Here is an 8,315-nt window from a genome sequence, read left to right as displayed (position 1 = left end):
ATTCTTATCGTTTTGATATTTTTCGTCAGTTGTGTGGAATATATAATGTGTGGTTCTGTATGTGATTTTTAGTATCATCTTTGCACTTACAGTCATTAGGAAACATGATATATGCATACTCTTTCAATTTGCTTGTGTTGTCATACAGGGGTGCCGAGATCTATGAGTATTTAATGTCAGATAGCGTCTGTTAGTGTTTAAGCGGAATAAATGCTGAACTGCTGAACAGTTGAGACGTAGATAGGGGCAGTTACAAGGAACAGATGAAAACGTGTATGTTTGCGTAGACCAATGTGCTTCATATTCAGTGCAACAATTGAAATACAATACGTACAGAGAATTGGCAAACAGAACGCTACATTATAAAATAACATACCTGTGTTTTCTCCTGGTTTGGGTCCCTCTTTTTGCCCCAAGACAATTCGGGGCTATGGATAGCACTGCATTCCGAAGGGGTGCTTAGCCAACACGTCAGAATCTCAGTTCTTGACAGCAGGAAACGCTATCATCCACAAACCCTGTAAAAACAATCATGTCCAAAAACTCCTAAAATACTATAATACTTAAGTGAACCTCTGCCACAGAGCGAATATTCTGACTATATTGTGCGGCGCATTGAACTAGCCTACATATTTTTCAAACGACAGCCTAGACTGTGGTAAATCAAAAATGATAAACGATAAACTCGAAGAAAGCAGAGGGAAACTTTGAAAATTAGGTGCTGTAAACTACAGGTTCAGCTGCCGCCATGCACATGGGTACCTTGGAGTATGCTACGTCTGATTTAGACACTTGCTGTATACTTCGTTTTAAGTTTTTTTTTTCGGCAAAGGCAAGAAAGTGCATTATCAAAACTCTGTTGTTTTGGGTGCATACTGAATGGTTAAGCTTGTGATGTTTACACGTGTGTTTCTATAATAAAGAAAAGTCGAAAATTGCTGTCCTCGCGCTTCACAGTCCATAATCAATTTACGTACGTATGTGTGTGGTTGATGCTGTAGCTGCTGCTGCTGATGATCACGATCACGATATTGCCTTAGAGTTAGAGTTCTGTCAGGACGAATATTTTGAAGTAACACTCTACAGAAACTTGCTCATTCAGTAAGATTGATACCACAACAGTCAACTCAATAAATTAAATGCGTGGACTGTATAGCATGGTCCATGCGCCATGCATCTCATGTGTTTTAAGCAAAATATCTCCAGGCCGCCCCTTCCTCATTGGGCCCTCGAAGTTCCTCATATAACACTGCATTGTCACATGGGTGCCCCCTGGTGGTGACTAAATATACTTACCCATTATTGTGGAGTCAATGTAAGACCAAAGAATGATTTATCTTTCATTCCAACTCAAACCTTTTATTCGCTTTAATTTTCTTAATTTAACTGGGTTATAGGTAAAATCAACCATGGTGCTACATAAACATTAGACATTTATTTCATTTAGTTCATTTCCTGATAATTTTAATTATTATTATATATTCTGGTCGAAGGAGCCAAACTTGAAGGGTCAAAGGATCACCAAAAACCAGACCTCCTGAAGATTTCAGGATTTTCTGCATTTTTATATACTGTTATTCACATCTGTTACAGAGTAGCAGAGGTCACTCAAACATGGTCATACTTTTTGCAGTGGAAATCACACTGCGATGTCATTTTTAATTCGCTAAAAACAATCATGTGCATATCGTGTCACTGTTCATAGCTAATGAGCTTTAATCACCCATATGTCCTACAATTAATGGAAGCGTTCCATTCATTTTTGACAGTGACAAGTTAATTCATCTGGAATTCATCCTGGAACCATTTTCCCAAATCCTTAGAGATTCTCTGTACCCCCGCGTGATGATTTATCATCTGCACAATTGTCCTGAATAATCATAAAAGCAACACTTGCTCCTCTGTTGTTATACACCTGCCTACAGCTCAAAGTCAGCTGATGCCAAACTTCGGAGACCCGTCATCAGGACCAAGCACTGCATCCCTCTGAAACACCCTTCCCAGACACACCAGGGACAGCAACACCCTCAAAACATTCATAAAGACCCTTAAAACTCATCTTTGCAAACTCACATTTGATGTGTAATGTCTTATCCATTTCCCAACGGTTGTTTTAGTCTTTGATCATTGTTATTTAAATTAGCCTTTTTACTTTGTTTCTTCGTATTTTTGGTTGCTTTTCTATTGTTTCATCTACGTTATAAAGCATCTCTGGGTATCATAAAAGTGCCATACCAATAAAATGTATTATTAATAACATGAAAAGACCCCACTGTTGTGTCCTATTATGACAAATGTACAGAATCATGGTCAGGTTGTGTGTATTGTCCAGCTACTGTGTTGTTGGTATTATCCAGAGGTGTATTTCAGCTAATATCAGAATCCCCCATCAATTGTCAAAAGATGATAAAGCTGCTCCTGATTTAATGATGTTTGACATGCAAGGAAGGGAAAGTTTAAAGCTGAATATGGGGCAAAAAAAGCTTTTTCCAGAGGAAAGTTGGATATGGAATAGAGCATAGGATACCATTGCATAGAATTTCCAGTTCAGATGGAAACTGCAGCTCTAGTGGTGATGTGGCTATTCTGTGGTCTCAGTATAAAACCCACACAGCATGGTCCAGTGGCAGTGGGCTTGGGCTGACTCTAGTCTGCTAGGGCTGGTTCTGGTTCTGATTGTGGGCCTAAGGAACCTGATTCACATGCCTGCATCTTATGCGCTGGATATCCTCAATCCTGGAAATGAAATGTCACCTTCAATTAAGATGACATATGGCCACCAGAGAAGAATGAACTGCTTAATCTGACAGGGTGACAAGAGCCAGAGTAGTGAGAGAAAAGAGGAAATGGAAGACCGTATGTACTTGTACGTGTGTCTATAGACCTTTTTCTCCATTAACTGCAATTAAATGACTAACTGACATCATTAAATTATCACAATTGAATTCCTGTGTACCATGTGGTTTAATGGGGATGACTTTGCATTGGACAAATGAAATACAGGCCGCAGAATTAAGTCACAGAAAATTGAAGGCCCTAGTTATAGTCACTGTCTGTAGTAACATTAACACACACCAGGTAACAAAGGCACAGGGTGCCCTAAGGTAGACCTCCCTCTAGTTTTAAATTAAAAGCAGGGGACTAAAAGCAACTTCAGCCAGAATCCTCTCTGTAATTAGTTAATCTCTAACGGGCCAAGAAGTAATATTGCCCCCCCACCACCACCACAACAACCTTCCAAAAAGAGAGGGGCACTGCAGGGGAGATTGTCACCCCAGGGTACAGGTGGGGAGCAATGCTTCAGGGGCTGGTCAGTTTGTCTCCCTGTGGATCCAATGAGTTTACAGTTTCACTGTTCCAGGTCACAATCAGGGCAGCCAAGAAAATGCAGATGACAAACATGTTGTCACCCCACCACTCTCCATGCCTTACTTCAGCAAACATGTGACTGATATATTAAAAACATATACAATGATGCATTCATGAGAATACAAGTTTTGATAGGCAGTGTCTTGCATTCAATTTAATTGCAATGTACTTTGTCCTTATATGTTTTTAGTGCTTACACACACACACACACACACACACACACACACACACACACACACACACACAGCTCCGTTGTTCCATTACATGTGCTTTATTGCAAATTAATTAAATATGACACAGGCCTAGTCCCAGCTTCACTTCAATCCGTTCAGATAATGAGAGGTCATTGTGAGGTGCTAATTTGCTCTAAGACCAAGGTCTACTAATATATTCTATCACTGATCTGGGCTATTGTGGGTCATGTAATTGAATGAACATGACTGAATGGTGTCAGAATGACCTCCATTACACAGCACAAACCACTTAAAGTACTGCTTCCCTAGAGACCACCTGTGTTCTCTGGTTTTCATTCCATTCTGTTTGATTGAGCAGATAAAGAACTGAGAGCACTTGATGGTCCTGAAGCACTGGTCTCTGTTTGATTTCCCTTAAACATCTGCTTTCACCTCTCTGTTACAGGTATGGGTTGGTAGTGTATATGTTTGCTGTGACAGAAGTATACATGTGATACATTTCCTGCAAGTTATAATACAAAAATAGAAAGAAAAATAGAAAAAAGTAGAAAGTAGAGAAAGAAAAATACAAATATAAAGTATTTACCTGAAAAAGAATTAATTGTTCAATGAAGCCTAGAGCAAGAAATCGAGTAGCTAATTATACTCAATTAGGACATCTGTGCCCATGTTGGTTGAGCAGAAGATATTCATAAAAATATGTTTAGCAAACAGATTTCCTGTTTTGCATTAGTATGGAAAACATCTGTAGTGGCATGCTTCAAGAGACTAAGTACAGAAATTAGGCTTTTGAATGTTTTATATCCAAATAAAGAGTTGTCGCTTAAGAGCTAAGTGAGTTAGTTGTAACTAGGTAAGTTAACAAAACTAACTAAGTGAGAGCTAAACTGGAATGAAAACCAGCATACACCGTAGGTCCGTAGGACCAGGATTGGGAAGCACAAACATAAAATAATAGAACATGTAATAACATGGAAACATTTTTACATGTTTTACATTTACGTTAGAACCTTTTCGGGGTTTAATGGTTTTTTAATGGTTTCACTCAGGAAGAATAACTCTTTACTCAACTTTTAAGAAAGTTTTTCGTGTAAACCTATTTTTGAAGAGGGTTTCAGGCCTGCACGCAATGTTTTGACGTTTGTCTTGTTTGTAAACGCAGAAAGGTCATACTGTAATCGTCTTAAAGAATACATTTTAGGAGTAGCTACTAGAGAGGGAAAAACATCTGAAAAGATTCCAATGTGTGTCACGTGTCGCCTTTCTCCCCAGGAGACCCCTTCTGAATTAGATTCCAACAGGTTGTTGCTCCTTTTTGTTTATTAAATTTTACATCCACCCAAATGCAATTCGGCAGCAAAGTAACAACTTGGTTGTGATTCGCTATCTTTGCACCAAACGCTATTATAAAAGACTGTTTTTAAATGGTGATCTTATATCAGTACTGCATATATATATATATATACGTACTGCAGCCTTAGTATGAGACATGTAGTTCATATATACAGTAAGGACGGTGAATTTGTTTTGAAGAAGAATAAAATCAATATACATTGTTACAGAACGACAAAACGTTAATCGTACAGACCATAACAACCACTAAAAAGGTCTATGGATAATAGTCCCGTCACCTTAGATAAAAACCCAACCGGCTGTACACGTTGGTTGAATTGTTTTGAATAAGGAGGGAAGAGTTTGACATGGCCGGGACAGAGCGCACGCCTTATCGCCTTTGCTTTAACTCCGCAATCGGGAGTTCCCAGATATTCTGAAATTATTTTGTTAAATAAGAAAACATAATTTGGCTTTTCTACATTTCTACATGGTGGTATTTCAGTCTTTATTTATGGTGCAATTATTTTTTTTCTTCATCAAACAAACTTGATGGGAGTGAGAATTTTAGCCGCACTAATGGATTTGACACGGAGATCTAATGTCCCTTTTAACCGGGCCAAACTCTGAATCATGACTTTTCTGTTTTGCTTTTATTCCTTCTTTCTTTTTTTATAGCAGTATAGAGTTTCCCAGATTCTGGTGAAACCCCGCATTGACGAATTTGTCAGTAAAACGGAATTTCTCGTATTTTTAAAGACATGAGAAATAACAGCCTCGTGTAGATTATAAGATTCTGGTGTCTGATTCTATGTAATCATTTAAGGCATAACATAATGTTCAAGGATGTTTTTCTACGGTATAGACTACCTAAAAGAGTTTTAGTTAGTAACACATGTACCAATGTGTGAACAGAACCCCTGCAAATGATACGTTTTATTACTATAATATTCATATTCCTATCCTTAATAGTAAAACATAGTATCCAAATGTGCTGGCTTAATTTATTTCATCTTTATGCAAAACAGACGTAAACTGATAAATGTGCGTGAATTAGACTGGAAATGACCACTTAGTACCGTCCCTAATTATCTGATAAACTAATACCATATGCCAAAAAAAAGGTAATTGCTTTGGGGCGAACTGTATGTAGTTTGACTTAAAAGATCGTTCCATGCCTAAACATAAATTAATATTAGGCCTCATTATGAGCTTCCTGCGAAGTACGAAGAGTTCATTTGAAGTTTTATTTGAATAAGAGACATGGATCACTTAACACCTGAAAGAGCCCCTGTTTCGTCACGTACTTCCCCTGTTGCTTTCTTCCATTGTTCCCGCGTTCGGGTAGAAGGAAAACATTTGAAGTGGCTTTTCACCTTTACAAAAGGTAAAATGTTAATACAGTCGCAAAAAAGGTTAAATGATAATGAAGCGTTCATTGGCTTTCAGGTACTTCTTCCCGCAGCGTCCTTGCATTTCGAGCAACAGAATAGGAGTCCTACAGGAGAATAGGAGTTTGGAGAACATTAAAGGCAGCAATCTGATATGAATCGCTTGTAGCCTGAGTGTTTCCAACAGGAGGCCGTGTGACCCCATGATGAATAATTCATATAACATTCCTAACACAGTACAGCGAATAAACAGAAGGCAATACTATTGAGCCGATGCTGTAAAGCCATTACTTATAGTTCAGTCTGTTTAAAGCTCCTATTACAGACTGACCACAGACCTATACCAAACGGCGGCTTTTTGCAAAAAAAAAAAAAAAACAACATATACTAATAAGCAGAAAATAAAATAATAAATTCAATTGACAGCATATTAGTAGTAGCAGTGAAATTAGTATCATGACTACTCACTCAAAGTTTATTATTATTGTTATTGTTGTTGTTATAATAATAATAATAATAATAATAATAATAATAATAATAATTAGTAGTAGTAATAGTGGTAGTAGGCCTAGTAGTAGTAGTAGAGGCAAGAGTAGCAGTAATATTAGTAATTATATCTGGACACCTGCACAACAAATGCAAAACGATGTTAATTGGCGGTGTTTTTGTAATCGTCTTTCCCAGTCTGCCCTGCGGCGATGTGGCTCACCCTGACACGGTGCACCGGATAATCCGGGTAAAGCGCACCTGAGAGAGGGAGCCTCGCCAATCGCTTTTGAGCGCTTGAGTCCGTGGGAGAGCACGCCTCTCAGGGTCCCCGGTGCACCACAGTCATTTCATCCAATAAACTGAACAACCTCAGAAAAGCTCCTTTCAGTTTTCAGACTGAAAATTAATGTTTTCACCACGCGGCGCGTTTATAAATCTGAACTCCTTTGCGAACTTCGCTCTACTTGAGTGACTTGGTCATGTAGGTTCAATAATGTAAGGCACACATTACTGGCAAAAAGGTAAATGGAATATAAAAATAGTATATTGGCCATTGTCTACTAGGACAGTTTGGAAGGAGTTAAATGGTTATGGTCTGTGGGTTTATACGTGATGCATTCAATCCACAAGAGCAGTTTGGTCTTAAATTTCAAACGCAGATTTAAAGCAGTACTATCTGACTTTATTTCGTTACAGGCATCATTTTAAAAGGAAAGCAAGCAAAACATATTCGCTTGAAAGAAAACAAATGCTGTGAAAGTTATGAAAAAATTCGCTTTTTAAAAACTGAGAAACCTAACAACTTTAATAGCATTACCCCTTCGCGCATCGAGCGCTCATCAACAGCTAAGTCTACCAACACGAATTAGGCTACATCATGAATAACTATTCTTCTCCCATTGTACGAATGCCAGAACAGAAAAGGGCATAAAAGGTTGGATAAAGTATTTAATCCATATATCAGTAATTAAAGTATAAAATAAATTCAAAAATAAAACTTGAATAAAAAACTAAAACAGAAAAGAAAACGACGGCCATTGTGATACTACGATCAAGTGACAGGTCTTCAAACAAGACTGTGACCCAGTATTACGGAGGCCCACAAGTTCTAGCAACTCCTCACCCGGTGCATCGAGTTCCTCTCATCTGCATAAACCTATAGATGTATCTGTATGCGCCAGGTTTGAGTAGGCCTAGTCTTTTCCCCTTACATTGTATTGGGTAGCGGATCATGACGCTAAAGCTGTCTCGGCGAGCTCAAAGCAAAAAATCTTAGATGTACTTATACTGACACCATTTTGTGGAAGTGCAAGGAAAACTCTCAATTAAATTCAGTACGGGGAATGATCCACTATTCCTTTGATGGAATAGCGTTGCTGCGCATAGCTTTGTGAGTGACAGCGTTCATCAATGGGTTTCCACAAATAAAGAGGGCCGGGGAGAATGTGGGCGGGCACACTGCCGACCCCGAGAGAGCGCGAGGGAGGGAACGAGTGAAGAAGGATGGGTTTTCTAACACAAAGTTATAAATGAAGTCTCT

The sequence above is a fragment of the Megalops cyprinoides genome, chromosome 20 (genome assembly GCF_013368585.1).
Source record: "Megalops cyprinoides isolate fMegCyp1 chromosome 20, fMegCyp1.pri, whole genome shotgun sequence".
NCBI classification, from domain to species: domain Eukaryota; kingdom Metazoa; phylum Chordata; class Actinopteri; order Elopiformes; family Megalopidae; genus Megalops; species Megalops cyprinoides.
This window is presented reverse-complemented; position numbering follows the sequence as displayed.